The sequence below is a fragment of the Erpetoichthys calabaricus genome, chromosome 13 (genome assembly GCF_900747795.2).
Source record: "Erpetoichthys calabaricus chromosome 13, fErpCal1.3, whole genome shotgun sequence".
Lineage (NCBI taxonomy): Eukaryota > Metazoa > Chordata > Cladistia > Polypteriformes > Polypteridae > Erpetoichthys > Erpetoichthys calabaricus.
Genome location: NC_041406.2, coordinates 11,343,452 through 11,367,519, shown reverse-complemented (window position 1 = coordinate 11,367,519; position 24,068 = coordinate 11,343,452). Strand labels below are relative to the sequence as shown.

The following is a 24,068-nucleotide window of genomic DNA, read 5'->3' as shown; positions in this document are numbered from 1 at the left end:
TGTGGAGAGAGGAGAACCTTCCAGAAGGACAACCATCTCTGCAGCAAAACACCAATCAGGCCTGTATGGTAGAGTGGCCAGACGGAAGCCACTCCTTAGTAAAAGGCACATGGGAGCCCATCTGGAGTTTGCCAAAAGGCACCTGAAGGACTCTCAGACCATGAGAAAGAAAATTCTCTGGTCTGATGAGACAAAGATTGAACTCTTTGGTGTGAATGCCAGGCGTCACGTTTGGAGGAAACCAGACACCGCTCATCACCAGGCCAATGCCATCCCTACAGTGAAGCATGGTGGTGGCAGCATCATGCTGTGGAGATGTTTTTCAGTGGCAGGAACTGGGAGACTAGTCAGGATAAAGGGAAAGATGACTGCAGCAATGTACAGAGACATCCTGGATGAAAACCTGCTCCAGAGCGCTCTTGACCTCAGACTGGGGCGACGGTTCATCTTTCAGCAGGACAACGACCCTAAGCACACAGCCAAGATATCAAAGGAGTGGCTTCAGGACAACTCTGTGAATGTCCTTGAGTGGCCCAGCCAGAGCCCAGACTTGAATGCGATTGAACATCTCTGGAGAGATCTTAAAATGGCTGTGCACCGACGCTTCCCATCCAATCTGATGGAGCTTGAGAGGTGCTGCAAAGAGGAATGGGCGAAACTGGCCAAGGATAGGTGTGCCAAGCTTGTGGCATCATATTCAAAAAGACTTGAGGCTGGAATTGCTGCCAAAGGGGCATCGACAAAGTATTGAGCAAAGGCTGTGAATACTTATGGACATGGGATTTCTCAGGTTTTTTATTTTTAATAAATTTGCAAAAACCTCAAGTAAACTTTTTTCACGTTGTCATTATGGGGTGTTGTGTGTAGAATTCTGAGGAAAAAAATGAATTGAATCCATTTTGGAATAAGGCTGTAACATAACAAAATGTGCAAAAAGTGATGCGCTGGGAATACTTTCTGGATGCACTGTAAGGGACGTCTGGCAACCCTAAGAAAACCTACTATCACTGTGACCCTCCAGGACCCCAGTCTGACATGGCAAAGGTCTAGATATCCTCCGAGAAGATGGCCATACTGGATGTCTCATGCTAATGTGGAAGAGGAGGCTGCCAGTCGAGCCATTCCTCATTCCAAAAAAAAAAAGCTTTTTTAGCTTTTGAGTAATGTACTCCATTAAAACAATCAACCCAGGGTGATGGTTTCAAAGGAGGTCTGAAAGATGGCCCTGGTCACAGTGTTCCCCCTGGACATGTATACTGCTCCAAAACGATGTCTCATTTGGCACTTTTGATGACAGATGGCTGCATGCAGAACTTCTTTGATTTTGGTGGGGAGGGAGCAGCGACATTCCTTGCTCACTCTCCTGATTTCTGGCTAGTTGTTTTGTGAACCCAGTGCATGTTTTCAGTGGGGCTGCCATCTTTGTACTGCTACTGTGACGTCATGTTCTAATACCCCTGAGAAAGACAAAAAGGCTAGTAGAAGACAAGCGTCAAGTGAGTTCACTTTGGAGCTCCTGTCTGAAAATTAATGCGTGTTTTTCTTTGCTTTACTGCATTACAATTATATGGGGTCACCAGGTGGTGCTACAACTCTTTACCGTGTTTGTCTAGTCTCTTACTATATGTATGTATACAAATATATATATTTATATGGAAGGATGGGGAAGGCAGCTTCTTTGGGACACTGCCTCCCCCAGGACACTAGATAATGATTTCTCTGCAGCATGGATGTGTCCTGGATTCCTGCAGGGCACTATGGAATATGGCATTCGCCTTCACAGCCCTACTGGGTACCATGGGTGCTGCCAGGAGATGCTGCAGGGAGACTGGGGGATTTTGGCTTCCTGTATAGCCTGGAAGTACTCTCAAGTCACTGGGATGGAAACCCTGAAATACTTCCAGGCTGAAGAAAACTCAAGCCCTCCATTTGACCCGGAAGTGCTGGCAAATCACAGGGGAGAAAGAACAGAAGCACTTCCGGGTTGGGCACTATATGAAGGACTGCTGTGAGCCCAGCAAGCTAGCCGGAGTTGGGAGGTAGTTGACAGAGCTTGCTGGGAGGTGTGGAGGAGAGATTTATATTGTGAAGAATTGTGTTGGTATCAATTTACTTGTGTTTATTGCGGCTGTGTGCTTTAAAGGCACTATATACGGAAGAATTAATTAAAAGAATAATTCTTGGTGCTTTTACCTGTTGTCCTGGACGTTTGTCTGTTGGGTTAGATGAGTGACAGCGCCCTCTAGTGTCACAATATATATATTGTAACGGGCAGCCTGGCCAGAACGGCCCTGCTGCATATGTTCCGGGGGAGCAGCTATGGGCTCCTCAGTACCTCCCCCAGGATGCTTGGTGGCAGCCTCCCTGGGTGACGATGGTGCCTCAGTTTCCCGCAGGGTTCCATGGGAGATGGAGTTCTCCACAACCCTGTGGGGATCTGGGGTGGCCGCCAGGGGGTGCTGCATGGATATCAGAACCATTTTGGACACCTCTACAGCCCTGCCCGGAAGTGCAATTAGCAACAGGTGATCAAGCACCTGGAGCACTTCTGGGTGGGCTATAAAAAGGGCCAGCATCCACCACTCAGGAGCCAGAATCAGGAGGAAGAGGACGAGGTTGCCTGGGAGGAGTGGTGGTGCCAAGGTGGAGGACTGTGTGTTTTGCTTAAGTGCTTGGGATTGTGTTGTGGCTGGAGGGATTACGGGGAAGACGTGCCGTTCAGCTGAAGAAAAATGAAAAGATCCTTGTGCTTTTACACGGGCCTCAGTGTGAGTCTGTGTCGGGTCGGGTGCAATATAGCGTTTTTTATGACAATATGTATACTGTATATATATATATATATATATATATCTGGTGGCGCAGTGGTAGCGCTGCTGCCTCGCAGTATGGAGACCTGAGTTCGCTTCCCGGGTCCTCCCTGTGTGGAGTTTGCATGTTCTCCCCGTGTCTGCGTGGGTTTCCTCCCACAGTCCAAAGACATGCAGATTAGGTGGATTGGCGATTCTAAATTGGCCCTGGTGTGTGCTTGGTGTGTGGGTGTTTGTGTGTGTGTCCTGCGGTGGGTTGGCACCCTGCCCGGGATTGGCTCCAGCAGACCCCCGTGACCCTGTGTTCGGATTCAGCGGGTTGGAAAATGGATGGATGGATATATATATCTTCTTCTATAATACGCTACCGTGGCTGTTCGTTTGTCTGTCCAGGGTTTCAAATCACCTGTAGCTCGCAAACTGTTTCACCTATTGACTTGAAATTTGGTACACATCTACTACGTGACGTCTACTACCCGCTTTCGGGGTGATGATTTTATTACTCTTTTTATTTTTATTTTATTTTATTGTAGAATCAACTCTCGGCAGAGCACAGCAGGGCGACCGTGCGGCGCATGTGTACGGGCGCAATTCTCATTCTCTACCACCTTCGCTAATCATTCCTGAGGCAGATTGAAGACTTAAGTGCCAGATTAAGTGAAAAATTAAAGAAAACGTACTGAGTAATTGCAGCACAAAAACTAACTTAATCAGTTTTAATGCGAAAAGATGCCAACGAAAGAGAAGCAGCTATGGCTTATAGCTAGGGTGGAGAAAAGAAGAGCTGCTCAAGAAGCAGCAAGCGCATTGACCTCTGAGCAAATGAATGGCAAACGTACAGAGGAAGAGGATGAAAACTAGGAGTGCTCAAGTCAAGTGGATTCACTGCACACTATCCATTACTGGCATATATATATATACTGTATAGTTACACACGTGCACATGGGAGGCAAGTAAAGGGCCTGAATGAGGGTCCCTCTGGGACCTCCAGTTGTGACAGTGTGAAACATCGAGTTTATTCTTGTGTTATTATTTATTCATTAATTATTGTATCATTTATTTGCATTATTTCTTTTCTTATTTGTCTTCTTCTTCTTATTATTATTATCAAAGCATGCTTGAGTGTAGCAATCATATCCTGCTTATCTTTTTCCATACAATTACCATAAACCTACTTTTGCCCACCAATGCATACACACACACACACATATATATATATATTGTGGGGACCAGCCCGGACACAGACAGGCAGACACATTCATGTCACCCAACACACGTTTATTTACAAGTCTATTTACAGGTTTAAGTGCCACACAACCCCAAAACTCCCCCAAAGTCCAGGCCAAACCACACAAATTTCTTTTTTTGTTCAGGCCAACCTCCTGTCTCTCCTCCAAGACCTCATCCAACTTCCACCCGATTCCAACCCCCTTGCGGAGGGAGGTGGCCCCTTTTATAGGCACCCGGATGTGCTCCAGGTGTGTTCCGGCAATCTCCCACGAACACGCCCCAGTGTGGCGGAAGTGCAGGCTGCGTACCCGGAAGCACTCCGGGTGTCCCCACTCGTCTTCCCCCCAGCACTTCCTGGTGTGGCGGAAGTGCTGGGGTCCAGGGTTTCCCTAGGCATGGGGGCGCCCCCTGGCGGTAACCACAGGCCCCCACTGGAACCAGGGCGGTTGCCCCCTTATGGTCTGGAGGAGGCATGAGCCCTTCTCCAGTCTTCCTGGGCGTCCCGGCTGGGTGCCACCCCAGCTGCGTGCCACAATATATACGTACATATATATATATATATATATATATATATATATATATATATATATATATACAGTCATCCCTCACCTATCTCAGGGGTTACATTCCAGAGACCCCCCGCGATAGGTGAAAACCGCGAAACCTTATATTTATTTTATTATTTATATATATTTTAAGGCTTTATAAACCTTTCCCACACTCTTATAAACACTTCCAATGCTCTTAAACACTTTCTACACTCTTAAACCTACAGAATTTTAACAACATATAAAATTCTATATGGGTACTCACCAGTACCCATCCATCAGCCAGTAGTGTATATATCCATCCATTTTCCAACCAGCTGAATCTGAACACAGGGTCACGGGGGTCAGCTGGAGCCAATCCCAGCCAACACAGGGCACAAGGCAGGAACCAATCCTGGGCAGGGTGCCAACCCACCGCAGGACACACACAAACACACCCACACACCAAGCACACACTAGGGCCAATTTAGAATCGCCAATCCACCTAACCTGCATGTCTTTGGACTGTGGGAGGAAACCCACGCAGACACGGGGAGAACATGCAAACTCCACGCAGGGAGGACCCGGGAAGCGAACCCGGGTCCCCAGGTCTCCCAACTGTGAGGCAGCAGCGCTACCCACTGCGCCACCCTACTGTATATATATATAAATATTTATTTAAAATACCAGTGATACAGTGAAGCCGCAATAGATGAACCACGATATGGTGAGGGACGACTGTATATTTATATACACACCAGCTGTGCTACCCATCTAAGATGGATTGAAATCTAAGTTATTAACCTCGACGTCTGTGGTAACGTTTGCAGTGCATATGTGTCTGTTACAAGCTATTCATGTGGGATTTGTAAAAACTGTGATAATGTTTGTGATACGCCATCTGTTGGAATGACAATTTCAATGCATGTTATTACTACAAATATGTGACATATTTCCAGACAGGTTTGCAGATTCATTAAAATAAAAACCTGCAATCTCTCATTCATTGAAGTTTTTATCCTTTTAAAGTAAACAGAATGCATGTGAGCACAATTTAGAGGGCCACAACAAAGGGTCTGAATACTTGCATAAAATTACAGTTGTTTTTGCAAAACCGGCAAATGTATGAATTTAAAATAAAATCTACAACACAATAAAGTGTGTGGAAAGTGAATGGGGTCTCAATACTTTCTATATCTATGATATATGGGGGGAGGGGGTTAAAGAAGTAGTAATAGTTGTAGTAGTGTAGTTGTAATTGGGGGTAAAATTTGGACATTTGGGTGGCAAATATACAAGTTATAAAGACTTGGACATTGACACAAATAGATGAACACACACAGGCTTGGTCCGCAATAGAAATAAAATCCTGCCGCACTTCTTTATATTCTTTGCTTTGTACCCCAATAAATACAAATCATCGACAATATACTAACAATCCAATTGTATTTCACTCACTCAGAATTTGTAACCAATGTATGAGGTACTTCACGTTAGAGAATATTTTATCTGTGGCACCTCTACATGATAACCACCTTTCTCCACCCTCTCAAACTTACACAGTCTTTAATGTTATGGAGGCCAGCCCTGGACACAAACAGACAGACACCTCCATGTCTACAAAAGCACACGTTTAATTAGCAACTATTTGCAATGTCCCACACACGGTCCCCCTGCACCAATCACCCACTTGAGTCCTTCACAAGGTCCTTCACCGCCTCCACTCCTCTCCGCCGAGCTCTGTCCTCTGAGTAGTGTCTGCAGGCTCCCTTTAAAGCCCTCCCAGAGGTGCTCCAGGTGGTAATTGGCCTAATTAGGCTGCACTTCCGGGTGTGGCTGCATTCCACCCCACAGAGGCTCGCTAAGCCATGCAGCTCCTCCGGGTGGTGGCCACAGAGCCCAACAGGTCTGAGCCCTGAAGTTCCACGCCTGTGGCCCCGATGTAACCCAGGAGGGCTGCCACCATGCGTTCCAGGGGACGTAGTGTGCATCCCATGGCTGCTCCCCTGGTCCCAGTGTCAGAGGGGCACCCTGGCCGGGCATGGGTCCCAGCTGTCTGCCACAATGTTTGGATAGTGAATGAGATTAAATCACTTAGAGATCCATCCATCCATCCATCCCGCTATATCCTAACTACAGGAGCTAATCCCAGCCGACACAGGGCGCAAGGCAGGAAACAAACCCCAGGCAGGGCGCCAGCCCACCGCAGGGCACACACACACCAAGCACACACTAGGGCCAATTTAGAATCACCAATGCACCTAACCTGCATGTCTTTGGACTGTGGAAGGAAACCGGAGCACCCAGAGGAACCCCACACAGACACGGGGAGAACATGCAAACTCCACACAGGGAGGACCCGGGAAGCGAACCTGGGTCTCCTAACTGCGCGGCAGCAGCACTACCACTGTGCCACCGTGCCGCCCTCACTTAGAGATCTGTATATAAATAACATCGTTGCATCTTACAAACAACTACGTTCCAAATTTCACTTTCCACCAACACAATTCTTCCACTATCTCCAAATTAGAAACTTGGTCCAATTTTTCTCACCTCCCATCTATTTCTATTCCAGAAGAGATACTGATCAGTCTTGGGGACTCAGAGAGCATCTCTGGAATATATAAAAACATTTGAAAGTGCCTTCCATTCAAAGATCCCAGAGTGTAGTGGGAAAAGGATCTTTTACTCAACATCTCAGAAAAGGAGTAGAAGGCAGCCATGCACAGAATTCACTCGAGCTCCATTTGCACAAATAGAGAATCCATTCCCGGGAATTAGGGAAACCCGCATGTCATTCCTGGGAATCCTGGGCTCCCCAGAATGACACAGTGCACGGGCATCTCACATGTGAATGGTTTTAGAACGAGCTGCACTTATTTTTAATAAAACTACTGCAATATGTTGACACCAATAAAAGACTAACCTTAACTACAAGCAGTTCAGGCTGTCATATAAGTACATGTATCTAGTTAGTTGTGGTAATAAGAGCATAGAAGGCACAACGTGTCCAGCGTGCGGTCGTCCAGGCGAGAGCGCACCTTCGTGCAGAGTACGCCAGCAGCTGAGAAAGCACGCTGTGCCTCCACTGAAGTAGGCAGCACAATCATCAGATACTGATACACTTGTTCTAAACAACACCCGCGCTTGCCGTTGCTCTGAAACACCGCCGTTTCAGCTTTTACTGATGCATCCATTTTCTTGTCATCATTCTGTGATGGCAAGTTTCTTGGCACAGATAATGCGGATGTAACAGACTGACGCATTGCAATTTCAAGTTGCTGTTCAAAGCTGTCAACAGCACAGACGTCAATGAACTCTGCCCCGTCCCGGCATTCATGAGCTGCAGAGTGCAGACACCTCCCAGTCCACTGTGGTCAGTCTTAGTGGAAGCCGGGAGACTGACTGCTGCTGGTCTGTTGTTGACTGAATTAATGAGCAACACACTACACCGTGGGCCAAAAAAAACGTGACACTTAATTACTTTCAACTATAACTGTTATTTCTTGATCGATTTTTACACTTTTACACTATATACAGTTAGTTCCATAAATATTTGGACAGAGACAACTTTTTTCTAATTTTGGTTCTGTACGTTACCACAATGAATTTGAAATGAAACAACTCCGATGCAGTTGAAGTGCAGACTTTCAGCTTTAATTCAGTGGGGTGAACAAAACGATTGCATAAAAATGTGAGGCAACTAAAGTATTTTTTGAACACAATCCCTTCATTTCAGGGGCTCAAAAGTAATTGGACAAATTAAATAACTGGAAATCAAATGTTCATTTCTAACACTTGGTTGAAAACCAAGTTAATCTTGGTTTCATCTGTCCAAAGAATGTTTTTCCAGAACTGTGCTGGCTTTTTTAGATGTTCTTTAGCAAAGTCCAATCTAGCCTTTCTATTCTTGAGGCTTATGAGTGGCTTGCACCTTGCAGTGCACCCTCTGTATTTACTTTCATGCAGTCTTCTCTTTATGGTAGACTTGGATATCGATACGCCTACCCCCTGGAGAGTGTTGTTCACTTGGTGGGCTGTTGTGAAGGGGTTTCTCTTCACCATGGAAATGATTCTGCGATCATCCACCACTGTTGTCTTCCGTGGACGTCCAGGTCTTTTTGCGTTGCTGAGTTCACCAGTGCTTGCTTTCTTTCTCAGGATGTACCAAACTGTAGATTTTGCCACTCGTAATATTGGAGCAATTTCTCCGATGGGTTTTTTCTGTTTTCGCAGCTTAAGGATGGCTTCTGTCACCTGCATGGAGAGCTCCTTTGACCGCATGTTGTCTGTTCACAGCAAAATCTTCCACATGCAAGCACCACTCCTCAAATCAAGTCCAGGCCTTTTATCTACTTAATTGATAAGGACATAACGACGGACTTGCACACACCTGCCCATGAAATAGCCTTTGAGTCAATTGTCCGATTACTTTTGAGCCCCTGAAATGAAGGGATTGTGTACAAAAAATGCTTTAGTTGCCTCACATTTTTATGTAATCGTTTTGTTCACCCCACTGAATTAAAGCTGAAAGTCTGCACTTCAACTGCATCTGAGTTGTTTCATTTAAAATTTATTGTGGTAATGTACAGAACCAAAATTAGAAAACAGTTGTCTCTGTCCAAATATTTATGGACCTAACTGTATATGCGAGCTTGGCCGTTCCCATTCAGTCGTGAATTCCCTAGTGCAAAGTATACAATTATTCAACTTTAAATCTTTTATCAATCACATCTCTCTCATTTAAAATTGTTCAAAATGTTTCCAGGGTTGAGATCCAACCTGTGAATGTTGCAATCGAGCTCCAGCCTCACTGGGCCACATGTTCTGGCCGTGTACCAAATTAACATCATTCTGGACCAAAATCTTTAAATGCCCCTCAGACAGCCTTGGTGTCCCAATCCCTCCTAATCCACTAACAGCTGTGTTTGGTGGGCTCACAGAGGGGCTTAAAGTGGAGAAGGACAAACAATCTGGAATGGCCGTTACTTCACTGCTAACATTTACACTTCTCTTGCTCAAGTGGAAGAATCCCAGTGGGTAACTGATGTCATATACTATTGGAAATTGGAAAAAAATAAATTCTCACTTAGAGGATCTGTGCAAAACATTTTTAAAACCTGGCAGGATCTGATAAATAACATTTTAGAATAAGCTTTTATTTTGGGGAGAAGGATTCTTCTCTCTCTTTTCCATTCTTAAAGTCTTACTCTGGCTGTTGGCCTTACTCTCCTTCTCATGATTTGAATTTAGTTTTGTCAAGTTTGACTTGCTTGTATAGAATGTTGCTTGCTTTTAATAAATTCAATAAAATGTTAAAAAAAACGTGGACTTCAAAATGTCAATGAATTCACACAGTGTGACTTCTTTTGCCATGATGTCCTTGTGTATATGTGTGTGCGTTCATCAGGATATTGTCACCAAAAAATGAGTCCCTCAACTCCAATGACTCTTGACACGGTTAGAATTGGAAAAGTCCATTAGCCCCTTCATTTAAAACAAAATAGCTGCTCTGGATTTTTCTCCTCAGATATAACAACACAAACGCCATAAGTGTGTCTTATTGTAATGTCCAGACCTAACTGAGGAATCCGAAGACATCTGATCACTTGAGGTTAAAGTCTGCTAACTGGGGCCACACGGAGCACCAGACACCGACACCGCATGGAATGGTGAGGCGGATTGGGTTCTGGAAGAAGCAGTGTCACACAAGGAGGTCAGAAATGTCGTGGAAAACCCTCCACTGTCAACCAGAGGATAGTATAGAATCTGTTAAAGGCAAATCTGGGCTCTCTGGACCCTCTCAAGATGTAGAAATGGCTGACAGTGTTTATTGTTTTCAGGAGAATCGGCTTGATGGTTCACAGAATCTGTGGGCCGCTTTTTATGACCTTAACAGTTTCTAAGAGAGCTGTGGAAAAGCTGGTGACGACACACGTGTGGTGACGAGGAGTGAGGGGACATCTCTGTGTATGAGCCGAGTGGCACTTACATGGAACAAGGGGGTCTCAGTCCAGGGATTATTACTAAGGGGCTTTTTAAATTGTATATTGAGAAATGATGAACATCAGCAATACCTTTACTCATACAGTAAACAAATGACATGTTATCTTTTTTAATGTGGTGATGGCGTCATGTGTTGCATTTTGTGTTTATTATTATATTAGGGAGTGTTTATTGTGTAAATAATTTATTATTATATTACACAGGGAGATTCACTCAGTCCAGGGATTATTACTAAGGGGCTTTTTAAATTGTATATTGAGAAATGATGAACATCAGCAATACCTTTACTCATACAGTAAACAAATGACATGTTATCTTTTTTAATGTGGTGATGGCGTCATGTGTTGCATTTTGTGTTTATTATTATATTATGGATTGTTTATTGTGTAAATAATTTATTATTATATTACACAGGGAGATTCACTCGAAAGAGGCCCCAAATATTCTGTTGTAACTCCCGTTAGGATGAAGCAATCTGAGTCAAAACAATACGCTCTATCCCGTAACGTATGTGTAATTGATTACGTTACATGCGGTGCTGGAAGTGGTTTCCATTTTCTGCCAGACACATTTCGACGTGGCACTCCATGTTCCTGAATGTATCAAGTGCCTCTCATGGGGGATAGCAGCAATTTCCCATTGGATTTTTTCCTTCAAATCTTCCATGTTGTGAGGCTTGTTCCGTTGAGCAGACCCCAAAAGAAGAAGTCTGGTGGTGTCTGATCTGGCGACCGTGGTGGCCAAAGCCCCTTTGAAATGACCCTATTGCCGAAGAAGGACTCAATTTCTGCCATGCTCCTTGCCCAATGTGTGACAAGTTGCTCCATCTTGCTGGAAGTCACGTTCCATTAACTCACAATCATCCAGTTGATTATGACATCGCTTAAACAAACTGGTGACCCAATAGGTTTGCACTGTGAAGACGTGCTGCTCAATACTGCACACCACCACCCCTGATGAGAAGTCGAGTGACTGGGTGAAGGGGTACGGGCGGTAGGCACCCAAAAGTTGCAAACGGACGTAAAACGTCGCAACGGCTGTCCGGCGCCTACCTCATCACATGCTGGCTTGTTCGAAGCTCCATATACTGAGGAGCACATTGCATGTTGTTTCGTTCAGATTGCTTTGTCCTAGAGAGAGTTATTACAGAATATTCGGGACCGCTTTCGAGTGAATCTCCCAGTATGTTGTATAGTAGCCGTCCCTTGCGGCTCTACCCCTGTAGCAGTGAAACAGGACAAACATTAAAAATCAATAAACAAACAGGTATTACTAGTTGAGTGGAGGCAAGGTACACTCCAAAATGCCTTGCCCAGCTCCCTACTCCTGAGGTCCTGCCTCCCCTCGGCCTGCAGCCTCTCTCTCGGATTCACGCAAATTAATCGATGCCGCAACCAAACTATAATACTTAGCGCGATGAGAGAAGTCACAAAATCAACCGGAATGTTCAAGCAAATTCTAGAAAAAAAACGATCTATATCCGTTAAGTAGTTCTCTCGTGAAAAGCGGACAGACATACGGATAGACAGACACTGGATTTTATATATTATACTAGCTGTCCCCCGCGGCTCCACCCATGTAGTAGTGAAACAGCACAGTGAGGAGGTCCCTGCCCGGCTCCCCACTCCGGACGTCACTCTTCCTCCTCCCCTCAGCCTCTGTCTCGGATTAGCGCGAATATATCGCTCCTGCAAGTGAACTATGATTCTTAGCGCGATGAGAGAAGTCGTAAAATCAACCAGAATGTTCAAGCAAATTCTAGAAAAAAAACCCAATCTATATCTGTTAAGTCAGTGGTTCTCAAACTGTGGGGCGGGCCCCCCTAGGGGGTCGCGAAGTAACAAAAAGGGGGGGCGTGAAGATGTGAAAAAAAGAATTGAAAATATGAAAAATACATCTATTGAAACCAAAACAAATGAACTTAAACTACATTCTGATACTAGAAAAATAAATATAGAGTTAGATAAATGTCGATAAAAGTTAACTAGGTATAATAAAATATCCATCCATCCATCCATTTTCCAACCCGCTGAATCTGAACAGGGTCACGGGGGTCTGCCGGAGCCAATCCCAGCCAACACAGGGCACAAGGCAGGGAACCAATCCCGGGCAGGGTGCCAACCCACCGCAGATAATAAAATATGCATCTATGATATATCATTAATTAAAAAAGAACAAATTGGTATTAGTGGGCTCCTTTCAAATTCAGATTAAAACTGTTATGAACACTCGGGTCACAAATACTTAAAGGTTGAGAACTGCTGCGTTAAGTAGTTGTTATGGTAGGTTGTAAGCAGTTGTTATTTTTAATGTCACTGTTCTCTGTGCCCACTGTTATGGACTCATCATACAGGCAGACCAAGTGTGGTACACAGGGGCACAGCATCTTCATTTAGAATTGCCGAGCCAAGCACAGGACTAGAGAGCCAAAAGACAACTGGAGAATTGAATAGTCAGCCTAAAGACAGACTGGTATATTTCGGTCCTCTGTCAGCACATTATCCTTGTTGGGCGAATGAGAACTGTATGTAGGCATTGTGCTATTCCTGTATGTTTGAAGCTGGGGTTTGAGTCCTGTCCTGTCCTTGTTTGGATCCAAGAGAAGAAGCCTGCACATGGAGCAACCCGAATATAAGGATGGGCCTACGGCCAACACTTTGAAGCTGCTGAAAATCCTTTCAGCGTGGCAAACGAAAGATGGCAGACTGTGTAGGTCAAGATACCCACATGCTTGATATGTCTGTCATAAGCTTCCCGTTTGTAATACTTCGTGAAACCGTCAATAAAGAGCTAAATTATCCTTTTTACTTCTCGCGTAATCTTGTAACCATCTTATTGCATGCTGGAGGGGGATAATACCTTATTATTTATAATTATTTAAATTCAGGTTAATTAAAACGCCGCAATTGAAAAGAACACATTTCCAGAGAGCTAATGCCTCTTAAGGAAACAGTAGTTCTCTCGTGAAAGCGGACAGACATACAGATAGACAGACACTGGATTTTATATAATATACTAGCTGTCCTCCGTGGCTTCCGCCCATGTAGTAGTGAAACAGCACAGTGAGGAGGTCCCTGCCCGGCTCCCCACTCCTGACGTCACGCTTCCCCCTCCCCGCTGCCCGCAGCATCTGTCTCGGATTAGCGCGAATATATCGCTCCTGCAAGTGAACTATGATTCTTAGCGTGATGAGAGAAGTCGCAAAATCAACCGGAATGTTCAAGCAAATTCTAGTAAAAAAAAACCTGATCTAAATCCGTTAATTAGTTCTCTCGTGAAAAGCAGACAGACATACAGACAGACAAACAGATGTTGGATTTTATATATAGAGAGATTGAATTGTTTAGTTGTATTTACCTTATTATGCGTATGGATGGAACACCAAGAGACATTCCTACCAGCTGTGTTACCCAGCAATGGACCTTTCTCTGTGTGGAGTGAGGTCATCAGTGGAGTCCATCATGGGTCTGTCCTTAGACCCTCATTACTTTTTCTGATTTATATTAATGACATTGGTTCTGGTGTAGTTAGTAAACATGTGAAATTTGCAAATGACACCATAATTGGAGGGATGGCAGACATTGAGGAGGCCACAAAAAGAATTTGAGGAGATCTGGACAAGCTTCAGAACTGAGTAAACACCTGGAAAATGGAGTTTAATGCGATAGAAAAGTGCAAAGTGCTACATGTGGACAAAGGGAACATCAATGATGAATACAAGATGGGAGACTGAGCTACAATTATTACTTTATTACTTTATTATTACTATTGTGAATTTCCCATTGGGATTAATAAAGTATCTATCTATCTATCTATCTATCTATCTATCTATCTATCTATCTATCTATCTATCTATCTATCTATCTATCTATCTATCTATCTATCTATCTATCTATCTATCTATCTATCTATCTATCTATCTATCTATCTATCTATCTATCTACAAGAAGCAAACTCTGAAGAGGAGTTATGGGTTTATGCTGTCACAACATTTTCATCATATAAGCAATCCAATGCACAGAAGTGATTCTTCTTCTTCTTTTGGCTGCTCCCATTAGGGGTCGCCACAGCAGACCATCTTCTTCCATATCTTCCTCGTCATCTTGCTCTGTCACGCCCATCACCTACATGTCCTCTCTCGCCACATCCATAAACCTTCTCTTAGGCTTTCCTCTTTTTCTCTTCCCTGGCAGCTCTATCCTTAGCATCCTTCTCTCATTATACCCAGCATCTCTCCTCTGCACATGTCCAAACCAATGCAATCTCGCCTCTCTGACTTTGTCTCCCTACCATCCAACCTGAGCTGACCCTCTAATGTCCATCCTCGTCACACACAATGCAAACCTTAGCATCTTTAACTCTGCCACCTCCAGCCCATATAACATAACTGGTCTCACTACCTCCTGTAGACCTTCCCTTTCACTCGTGCTAATACCCGTCTGTCACAGATTACTCCTGAAACTCTTCTCCACCCTGCCTGCACTCTCTTCTTCACTTCTCTTTCTCACTCCTGGTTACTCTGTGCTATTGATCCCAAGTATTTCAAATCATCCACCTTCACCAACTCTACTCCCTCATCCTCACCATTCCACTGACATCCTTCTCAATCACACACATGTATTCTGTCTTGGTCTTCCTATTGATCTTCATTCCTCTCCTCTCTAGAGCAGATCTCCACCTCTCCAGGGTCTCCTCAACCTGCTCCCTACTCTCGCTACAGATCACAATGTCATCAGCAAACATCACAGTCCATGGGGACTCCTGTCTAATCTCGTCTGTCAACTTGTTCATCACCATTGCAAATAAGAAAGGGCTCAGAGCCAATCCCAGATGTAATCCCATCTCCACCTTGAATGTATCCGTCACTCCTACCGCAGACCTCATCACGGTCACACTTCCCTCGTACATATCCTGCACAACTCTTACATACTTCTCTGCCTCTTCCGACTTCCTCATACAATACCAATGTGGTGGTGGTGGTGGCCACGTCACAAAACAGACAGAGCAACACCTGAAGCTGTGCAGTGGAAAGCAACCAGGAACCTCTCAGGACTTACAGACATGTCCAACTGTGACAGACTTAGAGGATTAAAACTGTTAGTCTTGAGCAGAGCAGACTCAGTGGGGACCTCATCCAGGTCTTCAAAATCCTCAAAGGCATCAATCAAAAGCACATCCAGCAACATTCTTTTGGCTTAAGGGTGAATCACAAACTCAAGGACATCAGCGGAAATTAAGAGGAACCGCTTTTAAGATTGAAGCCTGGAAGCACTTCATTATGCAAAGAGTTGTTGGGAGTCTGGAACAAACTACATGAGACATGGAGTTGAAGCAGAAACCTGGAGAACCTTTAAGAAGAATCCGGATGAGACCTTGGGGGCAGCTGAGCTATTAGCTAAACAAAAGGGCCTGATGGACTGAATGGCCTCCTCTCATTCGTCACATTTCTTCTGTTTCAATAAAGTTCAAGACATTCCACTGTTAGAAAAACATGGCACATAGTCATTCACAAACACAACAGAGACGTGCAGTAACTTAAAGATGGTTGTGGGGTTTGTTTTTTCATTTAGGTTGTTTTACTCTGTATATTCTGGTTGTTTTCTTTTTGTACAACACAGAACAAGTGCATTTATGGGTATTTTTTTCCCTTTCTCCTCATTATTTTTATATGTGATATAATGAGGGTGTGACAGACGGGCCCATGCCCGGCCAGAATGCCCCTTCGACACTTGGTCTGGGGGAATTGCCATGGGCTACACGCTACATCCCCCAGAACACTTGGTGGCATTCCTTCTGGGTTGCATCGGGGCCTCAGGCATGGGACTTCGGAGCTCAACCTTGTTGGACCCCGTGGCCACCACCAGGGGGAGCTGCACAGCTTAACAGAAAGCAGCCACACCTGGACGTGCAGCCTGAATTAGGTTAATTATCACCTGAAGCACTTCTGGGTGGGCTATAAGAGAAGCTGACACCCCCCACTCAAGGAGCCAGAGTCGAGAGAAGGAGGACAACGCTTGCTGGGAGAAGTGATGGTGAAGACCAGTGTGTTTTGTTTTGGTGCATTTACTTTGTGATTTTGGGACTGTGCTGTGTCAGTGGGACACGGGGGAGACGTGCCCCACAGGTGAAGACAATACATTTGTGTTATTTTTACGTGTGCCTCCCTGTCTCTTTCTGCCGGTTTGGGAGCCTATATAGCGCCTTTTTCACAAGGGACTGTTCATAACTGGCATGACTAGAAAACTGAATTTGTGCAGATTAAAATACCAAGCCATGTCCAGGCGGATCATTAGATATGAAAGGGTGAAGCTTGCTGGTCTGAGCGCAGGAGGGCAAAGCCATGGAAGGGCAGTGAGTTTGAAGAGAAGATGCATCTCTAGGTGTCTGTGCTGCTAAAAGGGAGCTTTTCTCTTAGCATGGCAGTGATAAAATTGAAAGGGAATAAATACAGACATTAAAAATAAAAACCAAACAGCAAAACATTTATTCACCCATTGTCTTAATCTGCTTATCTGGAGCAGGGTGAATGGAAAAATGGAGCTCCTTAAGTCTCAAAGTCCAACTGAGTGTCATGGAGGTGCAAAGCCAGTCAAAGCAGCACGGGGCACAAAGCAGGAAACAACTGTAGATGGGCTCACCGATACACACACACACACACACACACACACACACACACACACACACACACACACACACACACATGTTTATATGAATTAAACAAATGTTTAAATGAAAAGTACAAATGAACCTAAAATGCTATCTGTGGAGATACAAAAGAACCAAAGGAGCTCCACAAACACAAGGAGAACATGCACACTGCACAGAGAGTATAACTGGATGCTATGAAAATTAAATAAAAATCTAAAAGAGAAACGAACCAATAAGCATTTACCTAATATGATAAATGAAAGGTAAACATACAAGAAAGTGAGTGTATACAATAGATAAAATACATAAACAAATAAATACAAAAGTCAATGAAAAACTGTGGCAATACGGAATATATTTTGATAACTATATACATTACTGAAGAAGTAATGTATTAAATTAAAAAAATAGGGAAAAATATATAAAATAGGGAGAAATAAGTCATTATATAATACATAGATAGATAGATAGATAGATAGATAGATAGATAGATAGATAGATAGATGTGAAAGGCACTAGATAGATAGATAGATAGATAGATAGATAGATAGATAGATAGATAGATAGATAGATAGATAGATAGATAGATAGATAGATAGATAGATGTGAAAGGCACTATAAGATAGATAGATAGATAGATAGATAGATAGATAGATAGATAGATAGATAGATAGATAGATAGATAGATAGATAGATAGATAGATAGATAGATAGATGTGAAAGGCACTAGATAGATAGATAGATAGATAGATAGATAGATAGATAGATAGATAGATAGATAGATAGATAGATAGATAGATAGATAGATAGATAGATGTGAAAGGCACTATATAGATAGATAGATAGATAGATAGATAGATAGATAGATAGATAGATAGATAGATAGATAGATAGATAGATAGATAGATATGTGAAAGGCACTATAAGATAGATAGATAGATAGATAGATAGATAGATAGATAGATAGATAGATAGATAGATAGATAGATAGATAGATATGTGAAAGGCACTATAAGATAGATAGATAGATAGATAGATAGATAGATAGATAGATAGATAGATAGATAAATAGATAGATAGATATGAAAGGCACTATATTATAGATAGATAGATAGATAGATAGATAGATAGATAGATAGATAGATAGATAGATAGATAGATAGATAGATAGATAGATAGATAGATAGATAGATAGATAGATAGATAGATAGATAGATAGATAGATAGATGTTATTGCAGGTATTTCTTCATGCCATACATTCCTACAGATGTACTCAGTGAATTCTCCTATTGCATTTTATTTTTTTGTTATTGTATTTTAACTTAAAACATTTTCTTTAAATGACCTGAAGTTTTATTTAAATGAAGGAGAGACATTTGCAGAGGCTTTAGTGTTAAGTCTGACTAAGTGTAGTTGCAGTGGTGATTATTACTCAGCTAGCTGTCTTTCTTTATTGTATTTATTACTTTAAATTTTACTTTTCCTGACTCATTTTTAAAAGCATCATAATTAAGACAACTCAGTCATGTTATAAATAAGTACTTGTTTGACATCTCAGTTATTTTACTACACAGTCACAGGCCTGAATATAAATTACTGGAAATAACAGTACCTTAGTATTTTATTCTGTGTAGTGTTGTAGCTACATGGAAACATATTCCTATATAAAGTAAAAATGTGACTCAAATATTAAAAAGAAAAGAAAGCTGGAGCCGTCTGAAGGCAGTCCTACAACAGTATCTACCATAAGCTGAAGAAGCTTTAAAATGATTAGCGTAGACTTCATGTGCTCTTGCCGCCGTTGACAGTTCTGTTTTGATGAGCTACTTCAGTATGTAAATCAAACATAAATTTTAAATTGTGCCCTAATAAAGTAAAGTGGTGGTAGAGGATACTCACACGTTAATGGGCGCTGCCACCGAGTTTGCTGTCCTGGTCACTTTAGGTGGTGAAGCCTCACGACGCCTTAAACATAAGTGCGTTTCCTGTTCTGTTGTTTCTACCTCAGGTGCGTATCTACGCTGAGACTTTCGTTCTTTGTCAGCTCTTCTCATCAAGCAGTGGGTGACATTAACTAAAACCAAGACATTTTGCTCCTCTTCTCTTTTAATTTGCACTGCTGCTTCAGTGGTTTTGAATGAACGCAGGGCTGCATGCAGAGCTAATCCATGTCACCCTGGAGTAATGTCTGCTCTGCAGCTCTAAAGTGATCTAAAAGTGCTGGAGATGAAAAACCCACCAGTCTGTACAAGGGCGCCTTTCATGTGACATATCTGGAGGGTCTGCAGACTTTCGTACTCTTGCTTGTGTGCATACTGCAAAATGAGGACAGGTTATCAGGTCCAGTCCCAGCTTGTAAACCCACTTGAGCTCCAGAGGTATGAAGAGAATCTCAGAATTATTCATTTTATTACACATAAACATTTCACTGCACCCTGCACATGTGACAATAAACTTAAAATGAGCTGAGCTTAAAAAAGAGAGAGCTGGGTATCTCGTCACAGCTTGAGATCACTTTGCAGATAGCGTGTGTGCGTCCCTTGATCTTCTCTGTGCTCAGGGTGGCAGCCCCCCTTCTCAAGACAAGAGCAGTGGTGAGACTCTAACATGGCCACTCGCACTTACAGACCTGCCTTCTCAGCCAGCCGTACTAAAGAAAAACTCCTTCTGTCCAGCGGTCAACTGGACATCCACTCTTACACAACAGCATGCCCACTCCTGAGCCTTGGCTCAGCTGCCCTTGCCACTCTATAAAGAGAATCCTAGAGGACTTCAGTAAGGATGACAACCACAAGCTATCCGTCCTCCTTGAGACCAGCAGTGGTGGGGTGCCAAGTTGGAAAAGTACTAAAGGAGAACTTCAGACCAGCACCTACTCAGGCGTCAATCTACAAGGTGCCACCTATGGAACAGCTCCAATTGCCCTTCTTCTAAGTGAAATCTAGGAGAATTCATTCAGCCTGGCAGCAAACCCAAAAAACACCAGGCTGCTCATCCTCTCTGAGAGAGAAGTGGTGGGACATAAACTTGGGCCGCTGTGCTTATAGAACTACCTTCTTAGGCAGCCACACTAAAGACTAAATCTTTGATACAACAGTGAATTGGCCATCCACTCTGCGAAGACGTCTCTGATACGACAGCATGCCCACTCCTGTGCCTTGCTCCACTCAGCTTCTCTCTCTTTTCAGAGAATCCTAGAGGATTTCAATACGGGTGTCAACCCCAAGCTACTTGTTCCCCTTGGGGTGTCAAGTTGGGGCCTTAGGATCACAGAACAGTACTAGAGGAGAACTTCACCCTACCATATACTCAGGCATCAGTCTACAAGACTGCCACTTATGGAACATCTCTAATCCCCCCCTCCTCTAAGTGAATTCTAGAAGAATTCATTCAGGGTGACACCACCCCCTCAAACACCAGCTGCTCATCCTCCCTGAGGGAGAAGTGGCGGGACATGAACTTGGGTGCTTATGTTTACAGAACTACCCTCTTTGCCAACCGCACTAATAGGAGAACTTCTTTGGTCCAACGGTCAATTGAGCAGCGACTCTGGGAGGGCATCTCTTAGAAAACAGGATGCTCATTCCCTGAGAATATCTGACAGAATCCATGAGTCATTTATTCAGGGTGACGCCACTCTCAACCCCCAGCTGCTCATGGGGCTTCAGGATTACATAACATCGACTCCATAGCAAGTTGTGCTGCCCAGCATGTGATCAAGCACACCTCTCTCAAGCCCCGGCCGTTCATCCTCCCTGAGAGACAGCAGTGGCGGGACGTGAACATGTGGCCTTAGGATTACAGAACATCCTTCTGTATGTCTGTCTGTCTACCCCTTACACTTGTCAGGTTCATTACTGGATTTGGGTGGAGTGGTGGCTCTGAGGGTAGGGATCTGCACTGGTAATCGGAAGGTTGCCGGTTCGAATCCCGTAAATGCCAATAGGGACTCTACTTCGTTGGGCCCTTGAGCAAGGCCCTTAACCTACAATTGCTGAGCGCTTTGAGTAATGAGAAAAGTGCTATATAAATGCAAAGAATTATTATTATTAGTCCTGCACCTTAATAGTAACACACACATACATAGATATACACATACACTCCACATACAGTGCATCTGGACAGTATTCACAGCACATCACTTTTTCCACATTTTGTTATGTTACAGCCTTATTCTAAAATGGATTAAATTCATTTTTTTCCTCAGAATTCTACACACAACACCCCATAATGACAACATGAAAAAAGTTTACTTGAGATTTTTGCAAATTTATTAAAAATAAAAAAAACAAGAAATCCCATGTCCATAAGTATTCACAGCCTTTGCCATGAAGCTCCAAATTGAGCTCAGGTGCATCCTGTTTCCCCTGATCATCCTTGAGATGTTTCTGCAGCTTCATTGGAGTCCACCTGTGGTAAATTCAGTTGACTGGACATGATTTGGAAAGGCACACACCTGTCTATATAAGGTCCACAGTTGACAGTTCATGTCAGAGCACAAACCAAGCATGAAGTCAAAGGAATTGTCTGTAGACCTCCGAGACAGGATTGTCTCAAGGCACAAATCTGGGGAAGGTTACAGAAAATTTCTGCTGCTTTGAAGGTCCCAATGAGCACAGTGGCCTCCATCATCCGTAAGTGGAAGAAGTTCGAAACCACCAGGACTCTTCCTAGAGCTAAACTGAGCAATCAGGGGAGAAGGGCCTTAGTCAGGGAGGTGACCAAGAACCCGATGGTCACTCTGTCAGAGCTCCAGAGGTCCTCTGTGGAGAGAGAAGAACCTTCCAGAAGGACAACCGTCTCTGCAGCAATCCATCAATCAGGCCTGCATGGTAGAGTGGCCAGACGGAAGCCACTCCTTAGTAAAAGGCACATGGTAGCCCACCTGGAGTTTGCCAAAAGGCACCTGAAGGACTCTCAGACCATGAGAAAGAAAATTCTCTGCTCTGATGAGACAAAGATTGAACTCTTTGGTGTGAATGCCAGGCGTCACATTTGGGGGAACCTGGCACTATCCCTACAGTGAAGCATGGTGGTGGCAGCATCATGCTGTGGGGATGTTTTTTAGTGGTAGGGACTGGGAGACTAGTCAGGATAAAGAGAAAGATGACTGCAGCAATGTACAGAGACATCCTGGATGAAAACCTGCTCCAGAGCGCTCTTGACCTCAGACTGGGGCGATGGTTCATCTTTCAGCAGGACAACAACCCTAAGCACACAGCCAAGATATCAAAGGAGTGTCTTCAGGACAACTCTGTGAATGTCCTTGAGTGGCCCAGCCAGAGCCCAGACTTGAATCCGATTGAACATCTCTGGAGAGATCTTAAAATGGCTGTGCACCGACGCTTCCCATCCAACCTGATGGAGCTTGAGAGGTGCTGCAAAGAGGAATGGGTGAAACTGGCCAAGGATAGGTGTGCCAAGCTTGTGGCATCATATTCAAAAAGACTTGAGGCTGGAATTGCTGCCAAAGGGGCATCGACAAAGTATTGAGCAAAGGCTGTGAATACTTATGGACATGGGATTTCTCAGTTTTTTTATTTTTAATAAATTTGCAAAAACCTCAAGTAAACTTTTTTCACGTTGTCATTATGTGGTGTTGTGTGTGGAATTCTGAGGAAAAAAATGAATTTAACCCATTTTGGAATAAGGCTGTAACATAACAAAATGTGGAAAAAGTGATGTGCTGTAAATACTTTCCGGATGCTCTGTATATATATATATATATATATATATATATACATTGCATCCGGAAAGTATATATATATATATACGTACAAGGTGCAATTGATGCCATTGATGAAATTCAGTAAATCTCCGAGCCAACTGCGCTTGACCTGCCTGCACACAGAGGCCAACGCTGATGCCAGCAGGCCAGTCTAGTGCAGCGGCTGAATCCCAGGGACAGTGAGGCTGCAGTTCTGCCGGGGGCGGCAGTGGTCAATGAATATATAGCACGGACTGATCAGCTCCGACGTGCCGGCAAATTGCATTGTGAACCGACTATAGATGGTTCCAGCAGTTTAAGGGTTAAGAAACTGGGTTGGGACAAAAACCTGCAGCCACTGTGGCTCTTCAGGACCGACGCTGCTCACCCCTGGCTTATACAAGTGTCCTGCATCTGAATTCATCTGAATTCATCTTGTTGGGATTTCAGCAAAATCTAATGAAAACACTGAGGAAAAAATTGCCGATTTTATACACCACACAGCCCAGCGTCTAATCGGGCATTAATCTGCAAGGGTGCATCTTAGGGGACAGCAGACTCTCCCCTCAGTGTTGCTCTGCCCACTCGTCCCACCACACCAGCCTTTGCCTCGAGTGAATCCACGTCATTGGATCGTTTGTCTCTGGAGAAGAATTCCTTCAGGGAGACCCCCCCCCCCCAATCCCAGCTATTCATCTTCCCTAAGACGAGTGCAGTGGTGGGACTCAACCTCCCCCCCCCCCCCCTTACACAACTGCCTTCTTAGCTAGCTGAACTACAGGAGAACTCCTTCAGTCCTTTGTCACAAAGCCTTGGGCAAAACAACCAATTCAGTCTTACATTGATAAGTGTGACTTGGGACAGTGAGTGAGTGTGGGGACGTGCTGACATGGAGTTGTTTATGAGGGAAATCGGACAGTCAATATATGGACGCTATCCAGTGACCTGAGATAAAGACTGGACTCTTTCATGTGTGTCTCTTCAGAGCATCCTTGGGTCCTACTGGTTTGACTTTGTGTTGCTCACAGAGTCCTAAATGAGGCACATTACCTGCATTGTGAGGGAGCGTCAGTTATGGTACTACAGCCACGTGGTGTGATTCTCCGAAGGTGGTCTTTCTCATAGCTGAGTACACGAGTGGC

General features: G+C 43.9%; 1 protein-coding gene across 2 annotated transcripts in view; it reads right to left on the bottom strand.

The window, feature by feature from the left end:
• Positions 1-24,068, bottom strand: part of LOC114663984 (C-C chemokine receptor type 4-like) — a 74,802-nt gene that overhangs the window by 13,060 nt on the left and 37,674 nt on the right. Inside the window, exon 1 of one of the 2 annotated variants that reach the window (XM_028817957.2) lies at positions 19,119-19,542. The exons of the other annotated variant lie outside the window; for it this stretch is intronic. The gene's annotated coding sequence lies outside the window, so the exon portion shown is untranslated. Of the gene's footprint in view, positions 1-19,118; positions 19,543-24,068 lie in introns of those variants that run through there. 2 annotated transcript variants of the gene reach the window in all.